General features: G+C 42.3%; 1 long non-coding RNA gene across 1 annotated transcript in view; it reads right to left on the reverse strand.

Moving 5' to 3' along the window:
• Positions 1-8,560, reverse strand: part of LOC121089678 — a 42,629-nt gene extending 34,069 nt beyond the window's left edge. Inside the window, exon 1 of the long non-coding RNA XR_005828313.1 lies at positions 8,449-8,560. This is a non-coding gene — a long non-coding RNA (uncharacterized LOC121089678). The remainder of the gene's footprint in view (positions 1-8,448) is intronic.
• Between the last annotated feature and the right edge of the window lie 13,184 nt (positions 8,561-21,744).

Here is a 21,744-nt window from a genome sequence, read left to right on the forward strand (position 1 = left end):
CTCTGCATTGACCTCTTGCCACAATGACTATCCTCTTGCTTCTGTTAATTGAACTTTGATGGTGTCGAAATAAAGTTTCACTGTGCTGGTGTACTGCTGTGTGCCACTTTCCATAAAAATATGCTTTTCTCTTTCTTCTCTTCAATGCTTCTGTTATTTTAGTGCTCAGTGCTGTCATCACTTTACTTGCTTCGTCCAACTCGCAGCCCAGCAGAAGGTGAGAGAGGCAGTCAGCTTTCAGCTCAGGATGACCACTCAAATATATGGAAAGAGCTGTTTTGTTCTTTTTCTCAGAATCAGAAGTGCTGAGAAATGCAGAGCAGGCACTGTTCTGCTCTCCAGCTCACTGCAAGGTATGGTTTGTTGGGCTGATAAGAGGCTCTGTGCTTGCACATGAGTAGCTCGTGATAAGGGAAGTGTTTCAATGCCCAAATGTCCTATTATCAAGAATGTACAACATGTAAAAGAAGTGTCTGCTCCTAGACAAAGATAGTGAAGTTGTTAACAAAACCCAAACAAAATAAACCTGCCTATATTGTAATTAAAACCACAGGAGATAATGTGAGTGTTATGCATTGCTTGGACTGTAGCTGTAATACAGGTGCTATCTTTTGCTTTATTGCATGATTTATTTCATTTTTATCTGCTTAAAAAATACTCATTACGGATGAGCTGCAGGAAAGTGAATTTTGGATAGACATGGGTCAAAATTAACACATAATGAAAGGTGACCTTTCAAAAGGGGGATTACCTATAAATAGCAATGGTTATCCGTCACAGCCTTCCGACACAAGCCTGCCAGGAGTATGAAAAGGAGACCCTTTCCACCAGTTCCTCCAACATTATTGCAGATTGGCACATGATGCATTTTGGCCATGAATATCTGAAAAGAATTTGCAAGGGATCAAGCAAAAAGCCTTAGCAGCTGGCTGGCTGTCAATATTCCCTTGTGTTTAAAAATTAGCTCAGAGCTTCCTTCTCTTTCCCCATTAACAATGACACACACTTCACTAGAAAGGAATATTAAGATTTTATGTTTGAAATATGTCACTTTGGGAGCTCATTTATTTAAAAAATTAATTGTAGCAATTTTTAAAATTAGCCAAGCAGTGTCAGCAGAGTATATTCAAACCCCAGAGGGCTTTAGTATCAGGCTGCAGTTCTTAACTACTGTTTTAACTTCTGCTCTGCACCATGGATGGATGAAATCCTTTATTTGGAATGAGGAAGAACTGGTATTCCTGGCAATTTACTACTGTTAAACTAAAAGAGGTGAGTGAATTAATCAGGAAAAGATAAAGTCTGTTCTGTTTGTAATGCATGTTCGTTACTTTTTTGCCCTGTAGGATTGTTATAAAATAATATTTCAGAGTTCTTATTTTGTGAACCTTCACCTGAAGGTCACTCTGCAAAGAGTCAGTGCATAGATGATGGTTTTAAACAGTCAGATGTAGTCAGTGTCTGAACGCTTCTGTACTTTTTGGATGCTTATGTGTCTGCATCGCATTTTCAGGTGCATCCTGTGTGCAACCAGAGATCGCCAGCAGCCCCTCCACAACAGGTAAAACTGTTCCATGGTTCTGACTTTTGCGGCCTCATGTACTTAGGATAACAATTCTGAGAAAAAAAACAACCCAAAGCAGCTTGGTTGTTGTTGTTAGATTCATATTGGATAATTACATTGTTTATTGTCAGTATTAAAATGATGATTAGTGACCAGGATCTGTATACAAGACCAAGGCAATGTACTACATACTGTTGGTAAACAAAGTAAGAGATGGCCTTTGTTGGAAGGCATTTACAACCTAAATAGACATTCAGACAAGAGGTGTTATTATCTCCACTTCACAGATGGTGACCAAGATATGCTGATATGTTGTGCCAAGGGATAGGCGCAAATGTGAGGGGGCAGGGAGGGAGCAAGCCAAGCGCTGAAGCAGGGTTACCAGGCTGCCCTGACCATGACCATGCTTCCTCACTGCACCTGCTGCAAACCTAACAACTACCGGGTTTCCCTCTGCTCGAAGACAGGGAATGCATGGCAAGCAGCTTCCTCTTGGTATACAGCAGCCCTGGTTTTGCCCTCACAGTTGATTTCTGCCAAGCGGTGCCAGGTTCCTGTTTACCCAGGAAGTATTTGTTACTGGTTGGCTCCACGAAAAGGATTTCCGTCTTGCAGATGTTTTTTCAATGCACATTTGCAGTTGTTTCTCTGCTTTAACATCATGATCTGGAAGCTGCTCACTCTGGATGTTTACAGCTGTTGTTGGGTTTAACAGCAGTGCTTCATTCAAACCTTTCTGCAGCCCAGAATTCATCCCTGATTATTTTGTGGGGAAATGTCGCCTTTAAAAAATTAGGGTTCTTAGAGATGAGTTAGTGAAAAAGGTTATGTAACATCGTGCTGGCACTAGAAACAGACTCTGACACAGAAGATAGCTTGCAGTCCTGTGTTGCTGCTGCCTATGAAACAATGACTTATTTTCAGTGCAACACTACTGAGCATTTCAAATTCTCTTCTGACATGAAAACCCCCTGAACGGTGACACGGATCTCTCTTTTACTATTGCTATCGTGTTTATACTTACATGCAACTCCAGTCTGGGATCAGTGCCCTATTGTGACCTCTCTCACAAGGACAGATACAGAAAATCATCCCTGTCCTGAACTACCAGGAGAATAGGAAATGTCAGCAGATGCTAACTGCCAATTTACATCTCCTGGTTTTCCTTCCAGCATAAAATTGAGGGTAGCTTTATCATGCAGCTGCCTTGCTGCTCCACTCTAACTGGCAGGTTAGTTTTCAAATGTGATTTATAATGTGGATCTTGTTTCTGTGTTGGAGTGCTTTTGGATTACAGTATGGAATTTGAATGTGTCTAAATAAAGGGAATGCAGTGGTGGTGGTGGCTGGGAGGCAGGGATTATATGAAAGCTTTCAGGATGCTCCGAGCAGTGTGTTTCAGTAGCCAAGGGATTTTTATGGGCACAGAGGCACAAAGTAACCCCTCTAATCCCTTTCTCACTGGCTTACAGACTCTGAAGAAGCTTAATAATTACAGGGGAATGCAGTCAAAGTGTTTTTAAGGACATATGTGCAGAGGCTTATGTTAGTCATTTCCTAACAGCGAATGCACTGGCAGATTCTCAAGGAGAAATCTCAGTGCAAGTTCTCCCTTCTCCCACCTCCCCAGCAAAAAGATGACGATTTACACTTATACCAAAAAGAGGCTTAACCAGCGAGGACATGAGGGAATATTTCCCAGTCTGTAGGATTATGATTTTTCCACAGCCACACCATGCACCCTCCTCTTTCTGGTGAAATACAAAGTGTGTCCCTGTTCTGTTGAGCCCCTGAGATGATGGGCTTTTTTCAGTGAAAAGGCCAAAAGAAAGCTTGAGTGTTGCCTTTAACTTATTATCCTTCTGGAGAAGTATTTCACCTTATCTGAAATTACTAGTTCAGCTGATGGTGACTCTGCTTCTTATGTATCGCTACACATAAGTATGTCCCTTATACATAACTGTGTGTGTACTATATATATGCATACACAGGAGGTGTCCAGGAACTGTTACTGTGCTCAGCTTTTAGTTTCACAGCTGTGTCATTTCTGGAGGAATCTGTGCCCCAAAGGAAAAAGATATGGTGTTACTCTCTCACCCTGGAGAGTTTTTGTGATTTTTTTTTCTTTGACAGTCTTGCCCAATTCAAAAATTATGGCACAGATTTTCCCTCATTCTTCCTCAATTATCACCTCCTAAGAAAACTGGGCACAAAAAAATTACAGCACCATGAAAAGTTTTTTTGAGTGTTAATGGTAGAGGAGGATAGGAAATGTATACTTGCTTTATGGTGCATGCTAATGCAGTACTTGGCATCCCACTGTTGTTTGGCATATAAACCGCAATAGAAATGAAAACACTTATATCTCATTGCATTACTAACTAAAAATGGCCTATTTTCTCAGCTTTCTATCAAAGATGAAAGTTTTGTCCATATACTTGCCATTTCTGTAAGACACTCTTGAGACCTGTAAATTCATATTAAAAATATATGATGTAAGAATTAAGCTCAGCTGCCTGGATTTTCTCTTTTCAAATCACAATATTCTGCCTGCATCATCAAAAAAGACCCTAACTAAAGTCTTCATCTTTTTCTCCTGTGGAACATGTTGCTCATGTTAGGACTGCAAACTAACTTTGGTTTGAACCCTTAACATTTGCTATGCTAGATCCAGTTTACTGTGTAAGAAGGTTTTAGATGAAACAGTATAAACTAATCCAAGATCTGTCTTTCCAGTTTTGATATTTAGCAATTTCTGAAGACAGGGTGTTTGCTGAAATGATATGAACCTGAACCTTCTTTCCTGTGAACCCAAACTTTTTTCCTGGGGGAACTGACTCCCCTTTTATTTAATGATTTCCCATCAAAGGGAGGGCAGCCTGATTCGTGTGCTCTAAGCAGTTTAGATTTAAGCTGATTCAGGCAATCTCGGGTTTCAAGGTTGGAATCTAGACACCAGGATGAAGTTATGGACAGGTGGGTCACAATGCATACTGAGACCCTGGTTGGCTCCATATGAATGTGGGTGTCATTGCACTCACGTCAGCCTCTTGCACTCTATCATGCTTCTTTCTCTTGCTTTGCATTAAAGACGCCAGAGACCTTCTTGACAGCAATGGAAAAGAGAAAGCTTTCACCCTGCAAATGGGAAGGTCTCCTTCCCTGTGTGGTGGCTGCACATCCATCCTTCAAACAGAGCTTTGAAGTTCTCTGAAAGCCTTCAGAGAGCCACAAACCCATCGCTAATTTTTTGTGGATGGCATAGAGTACCTTCACAGTATTTGAGATGAACAGGTCTATGCTACTCTATAATGTCCTATTAATACACCCCAACTCATGCTAATACAGGGTGCTACAAACTCTTAGTCTGACCTATCTAGAAGTTACTTACACTGAACAATGTTTCTTTCATAACTAGTTCTGTGGACTTCTGTGGAATGGCTTACTGTGGACACAAGTGGTATAATCCAGCCTTTCACATTCATAATTTGAGTTACCAGCTTAAAAAAAAACAACCCCCCCCAAAAAAAAACAAAGAAAAAGAAAAAAAAGTGTGGGATTTGGATTTTAGATGCCATTACCCCAAGGTGCTGGCTGCAATCGGGTTTTGTTCTCTTTGAATGTTTCCAGGAAAAGCTGCTTCCTGAGCAAAGGAAACATGAAAGATCAGGAAAGTGACTAATAACATGGAAACCTTAATGACACCTATCAAGTGCAATAACTGAGAACACTGCAGACTGTGGCAAGGATAACAAAATGGGCTGTTTAGCACAATGACTGCCAGCTATTGTTTTTCAAGCAAATGACTGAGACTTGGCAATGATTAGTCTATAACCAGAGGAGAGGAGAGGAAAAACACAAAACAAAATGAGAAAGGGACTGTAAAAAGCCAGGAAATAAACCCCATAAACAGACTTCATATAGACATGAATTTCACTCCAGAAATTGTCAATGATCAAATTTACTCTTCATATATGCTAATAAAGTCAGCATGTTTGCACTGGGTTAAGTTTAATCTGATAAACTTGATCACAAATTAGCTCTCTTTGGCAATAAAGGATTATCTTTTACTGCTTGAATAAGTTCAGCCCTACCTTGTACACCTTCATGCTGCCCCATTGGCTTTGTTGGTAGAAGGGAGTAGAGATGGTATTTCCTGAAGAAATAGTCATAAGCGTTTGCAACAGAAAATCACCACTGATGACAACTCTCCAGACAGAAACAAATGTCATCCATAAACACATCCATTTCTGTGGTGTCTGTCTGCCCCAGCAAGGACCTCATGTTACAGTAGGAACACAATCGAAAAGGCAACTTGTCATTAAAATATTGATGGAATGATGTTAGTAGGAAGGGGAATGCATATTTAATAAGTGCCTAGATATTTTTCATGTACACAGGTGATACCAGATCTCTCAGGCTAATCAGAGTGAGGTTGGGTCAGTCCTTGTGAGGGAAAGGTTCCAGACAATACATGGGGATATCCTGTTGTAGCTGGTTTGAACATGTCTTTCAGTGCCTTGACAGGATGCAAGGAGCAGGGTAAGTGATGTCTTGATGTCTTCCTGCTGGGGACACTGTTCAGGTGTCTCCCCTCAGGTGGTGTCTCAAAAAGCTCATTTTCTCCATGACTACCTCCTTTGTAAGGAAACACATGCTTGAAGACGCTGCTGTTGTAGCTTTTGTGGGCCAACAGGAAGGTTGGAAGACATAATGCTCATTGTCGTTCCCCACCTGGAAGCTGGGAGGTGGCAGAACTCCTGATCCAGCAACATGACATAAGGAAGCCCCAGTCTGCTCAGAGAAAGCATCTGGGCAGGTAAGACAAAAAGCTCACTGTGTTCTGAACACCTCCTCACAGAGAAAGGTTAAGAACAACATAACCCAGGCTGTTAACGGCAATGAGCTGTAAAAGTTGTGGCTTCTGCATTGTGAAACTGTGGTTGTGACTATGATGTACAATAGAAACTGCAATTCCATCTTTGTCTGTGCTGGGCCTCCACATGGGACTGTAAAACTACGTGTAAACAGATGTGCACACCTCCGTGCTCTGGCTTCACAAAGGTGTGAACCGCAAGCAGCTGTTAAGTTTTACAGACACGACAGACAGCTTCCCAACACTTTGTTGTAGATGCGTAAATGTTAGCCTTTGAATTGTAAAATTGTCCTTTGTGTTAAAGTACATAAGTTGCCTCATGTGCTGATGTATGTGTGTGTCTGTGTGTTTAGGTACTTGTTCCTTTATTTGGCTAAAAATGACTTATAACACTTACCAACAGTCCCCTGTACATTTTTATTATTACCAGCTCTTCTTTAGCTCTCACACACCATGCATTTAGTATGAGTAATAAAGCTTACTTAATTGTTGCAATAAAGGCAACTTTGCATGCTTGAACTTTGATTTTGAAGGAGTAGCCATTATATAACTATATACTTTACATGTAGACAATAAAGTAATGACTTAATAGAGAAGTACTTGGAAACAGTGGTAAACCCTATTATGAATGTCATCTATTGGTGACTAGAGTGCGTTGTAGATTGCTTTTTAGTCCTAATAGCAGCCAGTGTGTTTTTCCATCTGAGAGTGTATGTTTCCTTTTAATACCTTAGGTAGTGAAGAGGAAAAAAAATCTATGGTAATGAGAAAAAATCAGCTCGGTTAAAGGAAGAGAGTATTTTCACAGAACCTGGACAAAGCTAAAGCACACTACAGGCAATTATTTGTAGTCCATTACATCCCAGGCAAAGCATACTTGCAAAGCATTAATAGTTACGTGTGCCAAGCCAGAACGATGCTTTCATCATAAACGTACTCCATGTTCTGGCACACCATTGCAGACACAAATCTCTGAGGATCATTATGTTATTGCTGTTCCCTTAAGATGTATTCAGTGATAATGTCGGTTATAAAGAACCTTAAAAAAAGATGGAAATATCACTGTTAGGCCAACTTCTACATATATTGCCAATTTGCCATTTATAAACTCACTAAACTTTGGTTTGATTCATTTCACAGATGTTTATTGGTTTATAAAATATTAACAGGAGCAGTAGAAAATATTTGTCATAGAAATGCCGACAAGTAAGATGAAATAAAAGCAAACTGGAATATAATCTGAAGACCAGGAAACTTCTCTAGCTCCACCTTTTACCAGGTTGTTCATTAAGGAATAATTGAGTCAAATCTGTTAGAAATAAGTGGAAGTGTAGGACTTTTGAGGACTCAAGTTACTCAAGCCACTAATGCCTGACTTAGAGCCTTTCCTGAAGTGAAGGCAACACAGTGGAGATATTTAGCATGCGTATGGAAACAGACTGGCAGATACTAAAAAGGGGCCCAAACCAGCACCTCAGTTATTTATTTGGCATGTTGAGATCTACAGAAATAACAGAGCAGCCTATCCAAAACACTTCCAAATGATCTGGAAGAGTAAATATACATCTAGTTGGGAGTATTCAATGCAAAATACACACTGAAGTTGGAAGAACTATAGAGCAACCACACTGTATTACATAAACATGCCAGTTTGGATTGCTCTCTGTGGAGCAAACACCCGTAAAGGAGAAAAATGCATCACATTCCTGGGCTTCTGTTTCATTTCCTGGGGCGGGCTGCCTCCAGTGGAAGGGGCAAGGGTGACAACACCTATGGTGTGGGCCAGGGTGACTGCACTGGAGACCCTTTGCTCCCAGCATTACACCTGCAGCTTATTGCCCCCAAACTTTCTCCTGGGAGGCAGCCATTAAATAGAGCCATGGTTGCAAGGACTATTGACCTGACAGGTGTCCCTGCAGTCCACTTATATTGACGCTCTCCGAAAGGAGCTGGGGTGCCTTTTGCACGGGTTTCCTTTGCAAGACAAGGTGAAAGGGAGAAGACATACCTTCATATTCCTTCCTCCCTCTTCTCCTCTAGTCTTATCGCAAAGACCTGGTGCCGCAGAAGGGCATGGGGGCAGAAGGATCTCTGGCAGGACGGAGGACCAGGTCTGTATACAAAGGCTTCTCTTTATGTGTCGATCATGAGGATCACTGGCTCAAGGAGGAGCTGAGCTGGCTGCTACTAGATGAAGGGCTGCATGTGCTAATCTGCCTGAATTGAAAGGATTGAATAGCATTTTACTCACTGCTGCTCCAGATCAGAATAATTAGTGAATTAAAATGGATTTTCCACTAGGCAATGTGTTGCTGAGGCTGGTTGTAGAAGGGCTTTTTTCCCTTCTTGTTAATAAAAAAAAAATAAAAAATCCAAGACAGCTGTCTTGTGAGGGATCTGTATTCAATATTAGAAAGCTACACAGCTGTGGAGTCTGGATGCTATCATAAGAATTGAATAGCAGAGACATGGCATTGCTGGAATACAACCCACTTTGTAAGTGTGCTGGGTGCTTGGAATGTGCATATCACACAATAAAAGTGCTGCTCTTGTCTGTGTTCAAAGCAAGAGCACCAATAGGCCTAGCGAGCTGACGTAATGAGATTCAGGCTGCCCTCAACAGCTGAACTATTCAGTTCAGCAAATGGATATTTCAAATGTAAATATTTATATGGGCCAAGGGCTCTTTGTTGCTCTGCTATTTTGACATTTTCAAATCCCTCAGCTTTACTTTTGTTAAAAAGATGGTCTATTTGCTGACGAGAAGAACAAAGGTCAGTGGCTAGTTATGCAGAGATGGTGTTATTATCACAGAAAAATACCAGTTCTCCCAACCCACATAGCTGTGGTTCCATATGCTTCAACATCAGAACCTACACATTGATGGGAATAATGCATCCCCCTGGTTGTTATAAGGAAATACAATAATAAAAAGAAAGAAACAAGTTATTTGAGGTCCTGATTAGATAGAATTAATGGTTCATCAGGAAGAAATGTTAAGTGCCTTTACCTTTCATTTCAGAAACATTCCCCAGCTGCTCTTAATAACCACTTGTTACATTTTGCAGGACTTGTATTCACTTTCAATTCCATTGCTATTGCAATTGTTCATTCATTTAACAGTATGCTCACCTTTTGGGTTTCACCCAATTTAGAGATTTAGGAGAGGCTTAGAAGACTTACATTTTAGCTAAAAATATTACTGTTTTCTAATCTCTAAAGCTTTAAAATCAATGCTACATTCTTCTTGATGTTACATGAGTGATTCCTTGCCTTTCTATAGTTAGGTGTCACTGCCACTGCTTTTTCCTCTTTGTGTACCCCACCTCCTTCAATCTTCTGACTCCTCACCCCTTCCCTACTCTTTCCCCTTGCTATACTTTCTGCTTTCTCTCTTTTCCTTCCAGTTCTTGGATCACCTGCTGCCCTCAAGCAGTGTGCCTCTGCCTCCTTGCCTACCACCTTTTTACTGTCTTCTGCCATTCTTCTGGGTTGCTGCTAACTCCTCAGCCCACTTCCACCAACTCGGATCCTCAAGCAAAGTTCCTTAGTTTAGGTTTCCCCCCACTCAGTGCTAAGTCTGATTTTTCTTATTGCTATGTCTTATTAGTGGGAATTGTTGAATTATATATAACAGCTTCTTGGAAACTTGAAACAAAGCCTGAATGTTTACCAAACCACTCTTTGGCAGATGCCCAGATTTATATTCATATTGTTGGACTTCTGCCATGAATTGTTTTCTATAAAAATAGAATACCGATAGTTTTCCTGAGGAATATATACACCTGAAGAATGAATTCTTCCAAGACAATCAAAACAAATATAGGCTGATATGGCCTTGCTGCTACCTGCTTAGGTGGGATGGGTCAAGTTCTGAGGATATCTTAGCCCACTTAAATGTTTGGGTCCTCAGTATTGCTGGCTACTTGGTGTTGCTTTTGATGAGGGATGCGTTGAGGCATCATTATTCATATTTTTTTTTTCACTATGCAATTCAGAAACCAAGGGTTAAGCTTTCAGCAGGAGTCTAATTATGATTCAGATCTGGAGCTCTATTTGACTTGCAAACCAAACTGGGGTGAAACTGTTCCCTGCAGGATTCCTTCCTCCAGCCTCCAGCATCCTGTGTGCACAGACCTCTGCTCATTTCCTCCATTCACCACCAAATTCTTGGTCCTGGTAAGTGGTTTAGATTCTCCAGGCATTTAAAAAAAAAAACACCAAAAAACACAAACCAAGACATCGAAACGTTCTTTTTCAAAGCAAAACCCCAGCTACATTAACTGCTGGAGAAAGGAAGTTCCTGAGACAGAGCTGTAGAATCAGGCTATTATGAAAGTAGATGGGAGGTCAGCAGCATGCAGATGTCCTAAGAACATATAGCAAAGGTTGGGACTGTGAATACTTGTATTATACGGTAATTAATGTGATACAGAACCACAGTGTAATTTCAGAACTCCAGCTAGCCTCTTAAAAGAGGAGGTCTGAGGTAAATGACCTCAGTTCTTCTCCAGTGCCTCCAATTTTGCTCAGTTTTCAGATATGAAAATTTATGTCTTAGCATTTGGACCATGACTAACAAATGCTTTTTTGATGGATGTAATTGAATTTCCACATGGAGCCAGTTACATATTTTGTTAACATCTTACAATATGGTCAGGTCACAACTTGTGTCCCCTCTTAAGGGAATGGATTTGGAGAGATGTACTGGTGTGTTTGTGAGAGTAGTTCCCTGACCATTAAGTGTATCATCATTCAGTTGAATGAAGATCTCACTTGCACACCCCACCTTGTCACAGATGAAGTAAGCATGGACTGCATTGCTCTTATCAGGAAAAATCATTCTCGAGATCATTCTTCCAGGTCACTGAGAAGCTCATGCAGAAGTTTCATTTTTTGTGTGCTTTCATATGTGTGCATACACATGTACATTCTGGCTTGCAACTTGCCCTGAAAGAGTTGCTCAATGACAGATTTTAGCTGATTAGAAGTAGAAAAATCTTGACTTTGTAATAACTTCAAGATCCTTTGCCAGTTTTTTGAGCCAACCACTTTCACAACTTTCAGAAGCTGTTCATTTTTTGTTGAGTTCCTAAAGTAAAAGCACAAAGATCTTGAGCTCTTCTCTTGGGCTCATTGATGTAACATTGGAATCCTTTAGGCACCACCCAGATTCAGTGTCATTGGGGAAATTTGGCTTTTGTAGCACTCTATCAGACACTTTTAGTTTATCCCCAATATCAAATTATCATATGTTTTGCCACTGGTTCTTCCCTTTGAGTCAGTACTGACTCTCCCCTGTCCCACTCAGTCCTGGTGAGACACAGCTGGCATGTTGTGTCCATTTATGGGCTCCCCAGTACAAAAGACACATGGACATACTGGATTTGGAGAGATGCACTGGTGTGTTTGTGAGAGTAGTTCCCTGACCGTTAAGTGTATCATCATTCAGTTGAATGAAAATTTCACTTGCACAGCGAAGGACCACAAAGCTGTTTAGGGGTTTGGGGCATCTTTCATATGAGGAAAGGCTGAGAGAGCTGGGACTGTTCTGCCTGTAGAAGGCAAAGCTCAAGGGAATCTTATCAATGTGTATAAATACTTTATGGAGGGGGATGAAGAAGACAGAGCAAAATTCTTTTCAGTGGTGTTCAATTAATGGAAAAGATACAGTAGGCACAAATTGTTTAAAACCAACCGCCTCCCTTTTTTATTGTGAGGGTGGTTGAACACTGGACCAGTTTGCTCAGACAGGTTGTGGAGTCTCCATCTTTGAAGGTTTTCAGAACCTAACTGGGCACAACCCTGAGCGACCTGCTGTAGTTGACCTTGCTTTGAGCAGGGGGGTTGAAGTAGATGATCCCCAGACATCCCTGTCAACCTCAAACATTTTGTGGTTTTGAAGTTCTTCCTCATACTGCTATAAGATTCTAACTTTTTTCTTATTTTGCATGCCTTCATGGTCTGCTTTTTTTGAGACAGTTCAGATCTGAAGAGCTTTTGTGTGTGCATCACATGCTGGTGTGACTTGGAGTAAGCCTTTAGTTTTGCCAGCAGGTCACATTTTGAGAACAATATGCCTAGTGATTTTCTTTCACATCTACTCATGCTCTTAAATAAAATAAATTCTTTTTGATCAAACTTTCCGGTGATTTTTTGCACCAAATGTATCTCATTATTCTAGAACAATTTGCTCAGTGCAATTTTCTGACCTGCCTCTCATTTCCTTTTGCTTCTATGTGTTGCCTGGCTAGGTTTTAATGGCATGCAGTGCCTGGAAAGTTGTATACATATAGGTATCAAAACATTACTTTGTCTCAGGTCCTGCAGTCCCACAGAAGTTTCCAAACAAACTCTTCATGAAGCAGTTTCTGCACACTTGGAGAGAAAAAACCCCAACTCTGTATTACTATCACTACCTAAATGCCATCAGAACCACACTTCTCTATCTGTACTAATGTTAATTCCCTATGAGCTTTAATGTGGGTGGCTGTGAATCTCAGCTCCTTTTCTGAAGGGGAGGGAGGGGCACCAGTTGGAAGGAAGGAAAGAAGGAGGGAAGGAAGGAGGGAAGGAAGGAAGGAAGGAAGGAAGGAAGGAAGGAAGGAAGGAAGGAAGGAAGGAAGGAAGGAAGGAAGGAAGGAAGGAAGGAGGGAAAGAAGGAAGGAAGGAGGGAAAGAAGGAAGGAAGGAGGGAAAGAAGGTTGGGAGGAATCTTAACAAAATCAGTGGAAGCACAAATTTCCTGAAGAGCAAGATATAATCTTAGTAAGATGAACAGTAAAATTTCCAAAGCCTTCTGGAGGTCCATGGTTTTATCTCACTCTGCCTCACTTTATCTTCCCATCATTTTCATTCTCCTTTAGCTTGTCTACCAGTCCCTGCCTTTCAGTTCTGGGAAAACTCTTCTCAAAACCCTTGAAGTTACTCGGTGCTATAGACCACTTATGAAGTCATTTCCACAATGCAGTCCTTCAGATACAAGACTGAGGGCTAGACTTAGCTCATGCTTGCAAATGCATGTTTCACAAAGGTGACCAAAGTAACAATACTGCCTCTTTCTCCCCCATTTTTTTTCTTTTGGGGGGGTGGGGGATGGGGAAGGGGCCAGGGAGGGAATACATATATATAAAGTATGTCTTTCTCCTGCTACAGACACTTCCAACAAGGCAGGTGGTGGGGTTTTTTTTTGTTGTTGTTGGGTTTTTTTTTCCCCATTTTCTTCCTGACTATAAGCTGACAACTGAGCAAAACGGAGAGGGGAATGGAGCCCTTCTGAGCTGTGGCAGCTGATAATTACCTTGCTCTGCACAGGGCTCTCCATAACCCCAGCACTGTGAGAAGTGTACTTGATTACAGCATGTAAGCCCAGCTTGGTGTAAGAGTTCTGCTTCATTAGGGGAATAGAGCTGCATTGCTTTTGCCGATCTCATTTCCATCTCCATCTTTGCCCTTGCGTGTAGAGCTAAACTACCTTTATACTCAAGTAGCTGCCATACTTTTGTCCTTGCAAAGCCTTACAGGTAAATGCATGGAGGAAAAACAGTTGGTGAAATATTTGTAAAAGAGGGCAGGGTGAGGAGAAGATAACCTGGAGGACCACTGAATGATCTCCAGAAAAGAAAGAATAAAGTTATGATAGGCTTTCTCTGGGGAAATAACAGTCCATATCATGTGAGTGGGTTGGTTTGTTCAGTCCCTGGAGGAAAAAAAAAAAAGAAACACAATCTCTGCCCCACAGGGAAAGAGGAATGAAATCGTTGTGGAGTAAACAGACACTAAGTACAATGATAATGATGATGATGATCAGAGGCTTTTTAATTTAGAAAAATGGGTACGTTGAACATTGTAGCAGCCTGGCTCCTGCTAGGTTCAGGAATAGCCCGTGGCACTCCATTAAAGTATGTAGGGTCTTGGGACATGAAGAGAGCTTACTTGAAGGGATTGTTCTTACAACTGACTGATGTTTTCCAGGATGCATGTTTTCTTCTGTCACTGTTCAAATATTTAAATTGTAATTGTGTCGTTCTCTGATTTGTCAACATTTCAGGACATTTACAATGACATTTGAAAGGTACATCCTCTCAACCCCAGTGTTGTTCCTCAGCACTCAGCAGTGAGTGTGCAACCCTGAGAACAAAGCAAAAACTTCATCTTGGACAGGAAAATTATTTAAGCATCTTTAGACCTAAGAGCAGATTTGGGATTATTTATTCTTTCAGGACCACAGTGTTCAACTCTTAATGAGTTTGTGAGTGTAGGTCCATTGGCATTAAAGGGATGGGACAAGCTAACGGATAATTAGGGTTTATGTACACCTTATAATGGAGCAAATAGATCCCTGAGCTAGGGTAGACTGGGGCTAGTGCACACATATTACAATGCAGTCAGCAGCAACCAGCTTGGGACTGAAGGTAGATAATATCCTCCTGAGACCATCTTGCTTCCAGCTAATTCAAGCACAGATGGCAAGTGAAGGTGGGAAGTAGGATAAGTGAGTATTCCCCTCCAGGTAATGCTGCTCTCATGCTCTGTTATAAGATATGCTACTGCCACATTTTTGTGGCTGTGGAGTCTCTGTGGGGTCAGGGCTGGGTATCACCATGGCTGTCACAGATACAGCTTGGCTATCACCCTACTGCTAGCATAGACATACTGTTAGCTTTTCAGATCTCATGCCTATGTTACACAGACGATGAAGCAAGCTGCTTGAACGGCTTTCCTCAGTCATGTGTGTCTTCAGCTGATATTCCACATGCTGCAGTTCAGTTCACAGTGATTTTCTGGATGGTTTTGAAATCTGTAGCTACAAAAAGCTGGGGTTTTAAACCTAATTTGTTACATCATTATCTTTAAAAGAGCTCCTCACTGTTAGCTGTACAAAGGGAAAAAGACTGATCTGAAAGTCAGGAAATATGGACCTTAGCTCTCGTTTTCATGACCATTTATATCCACTCCTAGGACCCCTTTATAGTGATGGGCCTGCTGTGAATTTGGTTAGTGCTGTGCTGCAGCACATTAGGCATGATAGAACCAAAAAAATGGGGCCTGCTGCTCTGCCAGCCACTCATGTTCCTTCTGGTTCCCTGCACCTCCATGGAGTGATGCTGGTCCTCCCCAGCCTGGTAGAATTCCCATGCCTGTATACTCAGTATCTTCTTTTTTTTTAATGTACAGAAAAAGACCCACCACATCAAACCTATTCATGAAGCTCCTTCGAACTTAATAATGCTACTTAAATGAAGTCACCACAGAAGGAAAGAATGTTTTGTTCTATTACAATTGAGAGCGAGGCAGTATTACTGGAAATCTGGTAAAACAAACAAAAAGGTCTCATTGCAAACAAACCTCTAACCTACTTTTTAGCATTCGTCCAAAGAAGAATGAGTTTTATTTCCACCAGTGGCTGAGGTTTAAAATAAGATCTTTCCTATTATGCTGCTCATGACCTCCTTAGATCTTGTCTCAGTCATAGTGTGTGGAATGAAATGGAGTATTACAGTGTTGGCTCCCAAGGGACACTCGAGTCTTAGTTACCTTTTGAATTAACTAAACCTTTTGGAAAGATTAAGCTATTCCCATGCTATTGTGTTTCATCTGCCCACTTTTTTGTTTTAGTTAGCATTTTATATTTTACCAGCTTTGATCAATATTGTCAGATCTCTCCCTAGATCAGAAGAATCATGAATGCAGTTCACCTAATCAAATTATTCTCACATTTCTCATCTTAGTACAGTCATTGGCCATGTCGTGAGCAGCACACATGTGGCTCCAGAGGTAGTCTCTTCTGCCTTATTGTCAAATGTGCTGCTTTTCTAGGACCAAGGTTGTTTATAATGCAAGGGCTGCTAAAGCTGTCTCAATCAAATCCTTGCAATATTTTCATCTGTTTCTATACAGTAAATGTGGTGGAGCCTTTGACTGCACACTATATTGTATCTGCATTAAGAGTGTTGGCCCCATGCTCTGGTTCTCAGGCAAGAGTCTCTGCTTTGAATCAAGAACAGGTAGGGAAGAGGTATAGGGTAAACTGCGTCTGTAAGGCCATTGTGAGGGCTTTTGATGCAGTGCCAAGGCCGGCCTGCCTCATTTATACCTATAGCATTCTGAACTTTTCTGTGCTGAAGCACAGTCTGCTTTCACTGCCTCCATCACACTTAAGAGCTGAGTGTCACCAACAGAGCAGACTCTTCCTGCTAATTGCCTTGCATCCTCTTTCTAGCCCTCCTTGGACCCATGTTCTTCTACGCAGGGGACTAAACTTATCCAGCGCTTCTGTATAGAATCTAGGATAGCTGAAACTACTTTCATAGAAATGGGATGTCCCTTTTTTTTTTTCTTTTTTAAAAGATCCTTTTTGAAGCCAGTGTTCAACAGTAAGACCCTTGTGTGACTGCAAATCAGCTTTAGTGCCATGCTTTTCTGTATCCTCTTGGGATGGTGGAGCCTTGTGGAAGGGAAAATCAAGCTGTGAGAACTTTGTAAGAGCAGGGTAGGTGTTGCTCCATTTCCAGATAATGGTATTGTGGGGGGCTAAACTTGGCACCTTAAGACTATTTTCCTAGTGTAGTAAGGTGGGCAATTAAAGCATCTGGTCATTCAGCAATTACCTTCATTTGATAGGTAAATCATTAACAGTGCTTAGGTAGGCAGTTGTGTAAGACCCATGGCAACTGGATAGTACCTTTAACAGTGGTTGTGCCCCTCACACAGATATGTTTATGTTGCAATCTAGAGAGATCCAAGATATCTCTAAAGCAGCTAGCTTGAGTTTGGGAAATGGTGTGGTTAAATAGGGTAACCTACCTGCCAAGAAACAGAGAAAGAATCACAATAAGGTTTAGGGGGTGAAGGCTTATGCTATGCAGGTAAAAAACAATGGTGTTTCAGTCATGTAAGAACTGAATAAGAGCGTGTTGAATATTTTTTTTTTATTATTTTTAACCATGGGAAACAGACACTGAAATGTGTATGGGAAATGCAGCAGAACGTGCTATAGCCCAAGAATCTGCAGAAAACCTGCTTCACATTTTGGGTAGACTGTTAAGGTAGGAGAATTAATAGCACTAACAGCCTTTGAGGAGAAACACAGCTTTCAGATTTCCTAAGTGGGTGGGTGTTAAAACAAGGTGGATGGTGGCAAGATGATTTTCAGCTTTAAAAAGAGCACCCAGAGCTCCAGTGAATAGCTTTAACAGCTCAAGCAGCTTGCTACCAAGTTGAACAGCAGTGCTAGGGATGAGGAGAGCGAATGGGGAAAGGAAGGGAGGGAGAGGAGAGGAATGGAAGAAATAGCCCGCAGATTACCATCAGTCTCTGGCCAAGCTTACTGAACTACAAAAGGATGGCTCTATTAATTCAGCTTCACCTGCTGCTGGGAACCTTCTCTCCTGCCCTCTGTCACATCTGATCTCAGCTCTACATTTAAGAGCATGTGTCAAGCACAAGGGAGAAAAGCTGCTGAATATTTTGAGCATGGACTGTTTCTTTGTGAAAAGTAAAAGATATTTTGAAACTGAAGCATGCCTCCTGGAAACATCTTTTCCCTTCCCTTTCCAAACCACATTTACTTTCTGACATGTATAATCTGAACCTAGGTCACTCTAATTTTAAACATAAAACCTACCCTGCTTTATCTTCTTTCCTGGCTGCTGTTTGGTAAACTCTTTCCTTCACAAACACAGTTCACAATGTTGCAGAAGTTACGGTCTTTTCATCCTCAGCACTGAAACTGTAGTCAAATATTCATTTTGTAAAGCTGCCACATGGGTATGATGTTGTGAGCAACAAGAGTACCTCACATCTAGTTACAGGCCTCCATCTCCAAAACCACGCGACACTGGTGGATAAACATTTAAAGTATCAGAGTAAAGAAAACAGCCACCTTCAAGATCCCCTTCCCCAAGGAGAGGAAGTCCTGACTCGCCAGATGCCCCAGGCCATACTCCTGACTGACTCAGGGCACTGCTACAAGTTGCATCCCCATGTCACTCCTGCTGACAATGGGCATGGAAGGGACACTTAGTAAATACAAACAGATTTGATTTGGGATATCTGTTCTTTTTTTTTTTTTTTTTTTTTTTTTTCCTTAGCCTGGCAACAGCATGCATGGTGAATCTGTGCTAGCACATGTTCTTCTTGCTGCCACCCCCTCTTTGTCTGTTCAATATTCTTGCCAATTGCTGCCTTAAATTGGGCTTTAGCATCCCATGTAGGGACCCTCCCTTCCTCAGTTTTTGGTGTCTGAAGCCACCAGGACTATGGAACTTTATTTCTGGCTAGGACTGGATTCAGTATTACTGTAAAAGCAGGTCTTCTGGCTCCTCTGGCTCTGGGCCTGTTACCACAGACTTTCTTCAGGCTCTCGCCACAGTTACAACATGACAGTAGGAAAGTGTCATTTTTCATGCATTCTTCCCTGGTTGTACTAGTTCATCTATATTTTAATCACTGTTCCCCTCTAGGAGGCTTCTTTGGATGATCAGCCTGTGGTGGCTGGGGCCCCTGGACATGCTGCCACAGAAACATGGTTGAGTCATGGAGCTCTGTCCTTTCTGCTGCTGGAAGCCTGGTGGCAACCAGCTGCCTGAGAGACCCTACAAACATGTGAGACAAATGTGAAATCTCAGTGACTGTGGGTACTACATGTGTGCCAGGCCACAGTTCAGCAGGAAACACAGTTCTGGCCAAGCACCTTGGGTTGGGTGGCACTCCGCACCCTCCCTTATCTGTGTCAAAACCAGCAAAAAGGCAGGAGGTGGTGGGTGCATTCCCATGGGCCTGGAGCTGGCTGTAGATGGCCTCTGCTGGGTGCCAGGTGGGCCTCCCACAGTCAGGGACCACCAGGCACCCCGAAGGGGCCACATGGCATGGGGAACACGCAGAGCTGTGCTGCTGCAGGGTGGGCGGCAGCACCATGCCACCGGGAAGGTCACCCCGTGCCACCGCGGTGCTCACCCCACGCCAGGCAGGGCAGCCTCCCCATGCCGTGTCCCAAGCCACCCGAGGTGCCCGCAGAGCTCCATGCTGCTCTCGCGCCACTCTCTGCCCAGGGCAGGCGATGCCGGGAGGCCCTTCCGCTGCTGGGCCGCAGTGGGTATAAATAGCTCTAGCTGAGGGAAGCAGAGGGGCCACCGTCCTGCCAAGAGGACAGAGCTGGCACGGGGAGGGGGGGGGGCTGGCAGGGGTGGCAGCAGCCTCCCTGCCGGGCTGTGCCTCTCAAAGCCTCCTCTGTCTCGGCTGACTCCCTCCCAGCAGTTGCTAGGTAAAGGCAGGTGTGTCAGCTGAAGTAGTGGAAATTTCTATTCATCTTATAAATAGTTGAACAGCCCGACTTGGTGAAATGTGAAACGAGCAAACATCCCATCTTCTCCTCAGAGGGCAGATCGGGATTCAGTCTATAGTGCTGTCATGTCAACTGTGTCAGCGCTGCTGTTCATGATGCCAAGGCCCTATAAGTTATTCATGTGAACACAGCAAACAAAGGTTTAGCTTAACAGAGGGATGAACATTCCTCCACCTGCAGCTTTCTCCACAGCTAGACACAAAAAGTGCAGAGGTCACTTAATCTGTGACAGAAATAGACTGCATCGTCTTTGGGATCAGTATGCTTTGCAAGTATAGTAATATGACTGCAGGCAGGCCTGAGGGCTTCTGGCACAGCGTCCTTGGTAGTAAAAGAAAATGTCATTAAAATACTAATGCAGCTTGGCTAGTTTGCTTGAAATTTGCTGGGCAAAATTATAAATTTCCCTTATAATCTTGTTTATACCCTAGGCTATTAGAAGGTTTTTTTCCTTCTGCTAATCCCTCATGCTTCTTGTCAGACCACGTTGACCCTTGTTCTCTGGTGTATTAAGACAGTTCTCCACCAGAGGTTCAGACTGTGGGAGATTTTCAGGTCTTCCTCAGTGACTGAAGAGTTTCTGCTCATAAAAAGATAGACTCCACAGCCTGAATTTGGAGCTATATGTCTGCTTGGCAATATATTAAATGGAGTTTATTATAGTATTTAAATCACAGTCAGTTTTAAAGAAAGGAGATATCTCTGTAGTATTGCCTGGAAACAGATGTGTCTGAGCAAGCTTTCATATAACCTCAAAGAATCTAGCCACCAACATCGTCTAGTGCTCAAAGCAGAGGGCTGGAAGTAAAGACACATAGATCTCAGTTCTGCCACAAATCCTTTAGCTGAACCAACTAAGCCAATCTCTCCTGTATCTTACATGATCAAATTGCCACGAGGACACCAAGAATAACATGCACAGTAAAGCATGGTTTGCTCATTAGATAATAAGGAGTCTGTAAATGCAAGTTTTTGCTTTCTTTTGTTCCCATTTATTCTTGTTAACCAGATGGTAGGATTATGACAATCCATAGCTGGTCTGTGCTCACACCTCCACATAGAGGTGAGAACATGGCAATGGCCCTGGGTAGCAGCTACTGCCTGCTACTGCCATGATAGTGACTGATACTGTCTGAAATGGAACCAGTATAACATTTGCGTGCAAAACTGAACAGGTTCTTTCATCTGACTGGTTTACTGGTGAATGATAAGACCCTGCTTTCATTTGCCTTCTTTCTGTGTAGCTGCTTCTGGAAAGCGGTGGCTTGTGGCAAGCCAAAGGAGGGTGCTGTGATGAGGAGCCAAAGGAAGCATGTGACTGAAAACCAAGCCATTTAATACCATCTTATGCCTCTCCTGCACCCTTCTTTTTGTTACATTCATATCCACAGAGAAGGAAAAACTCAGCCTTGTCATGTTAGCTATTATTCTTAACCCATGTTTGTCTGTAATCTGATCAAATACAGGCAAAAGGAAATCAATCAAAATTAAGACAGAAGACATTGCTCAGCACAAAGCTGGTTCTTTACCCCTTAGCCTGTGATGTAGGCTGTAAGTGAGCCTTGCTACCTTTCTGGGAGACAGGTAAGTAAGTGGAGCAGTCATATTTAGCAGATGTAGGAACATGAAAGCCTATAGCTACAGCATGAAGGGGGAGGATAAACAATTTATAAGTACTTGTAAGTGATGATGGCACAGCTCTGAGTTGCAGTTCTAATTTACTGCTCTCTGCTTGTCTCCCCCGCAAGCTTCAGCCAGCAGATTGCAGGGCCATCGCTTTTTGAGCTCTGTGCGGTGTCAGACACATGCCGAGGGCTACGCTGTATGAACTACAATTGCATTTTTGAGAGCATACACGAATAGCCTCACTAAACTCAGTGGGATGCTTTGCATAAACTCACTCTGTGTACAGCTTACGTAGTATAGTGCTTACAAGATGAGCCACTCAGCCACAAAACTT

The sequence above is a fragment of the Falco naumanni genome, chromosome 5 (assembly GCF_017639655.2).
Source record: "Falco naumanni isolate bFalNau1 chromosome 5, bFalNau1.pat, whole genome shotgun sequence".
NCBI lineage: Eukaryota > Metazoa > Chordata > Aves > Falconiformes > Falconidae > Falco > Falco naumanni.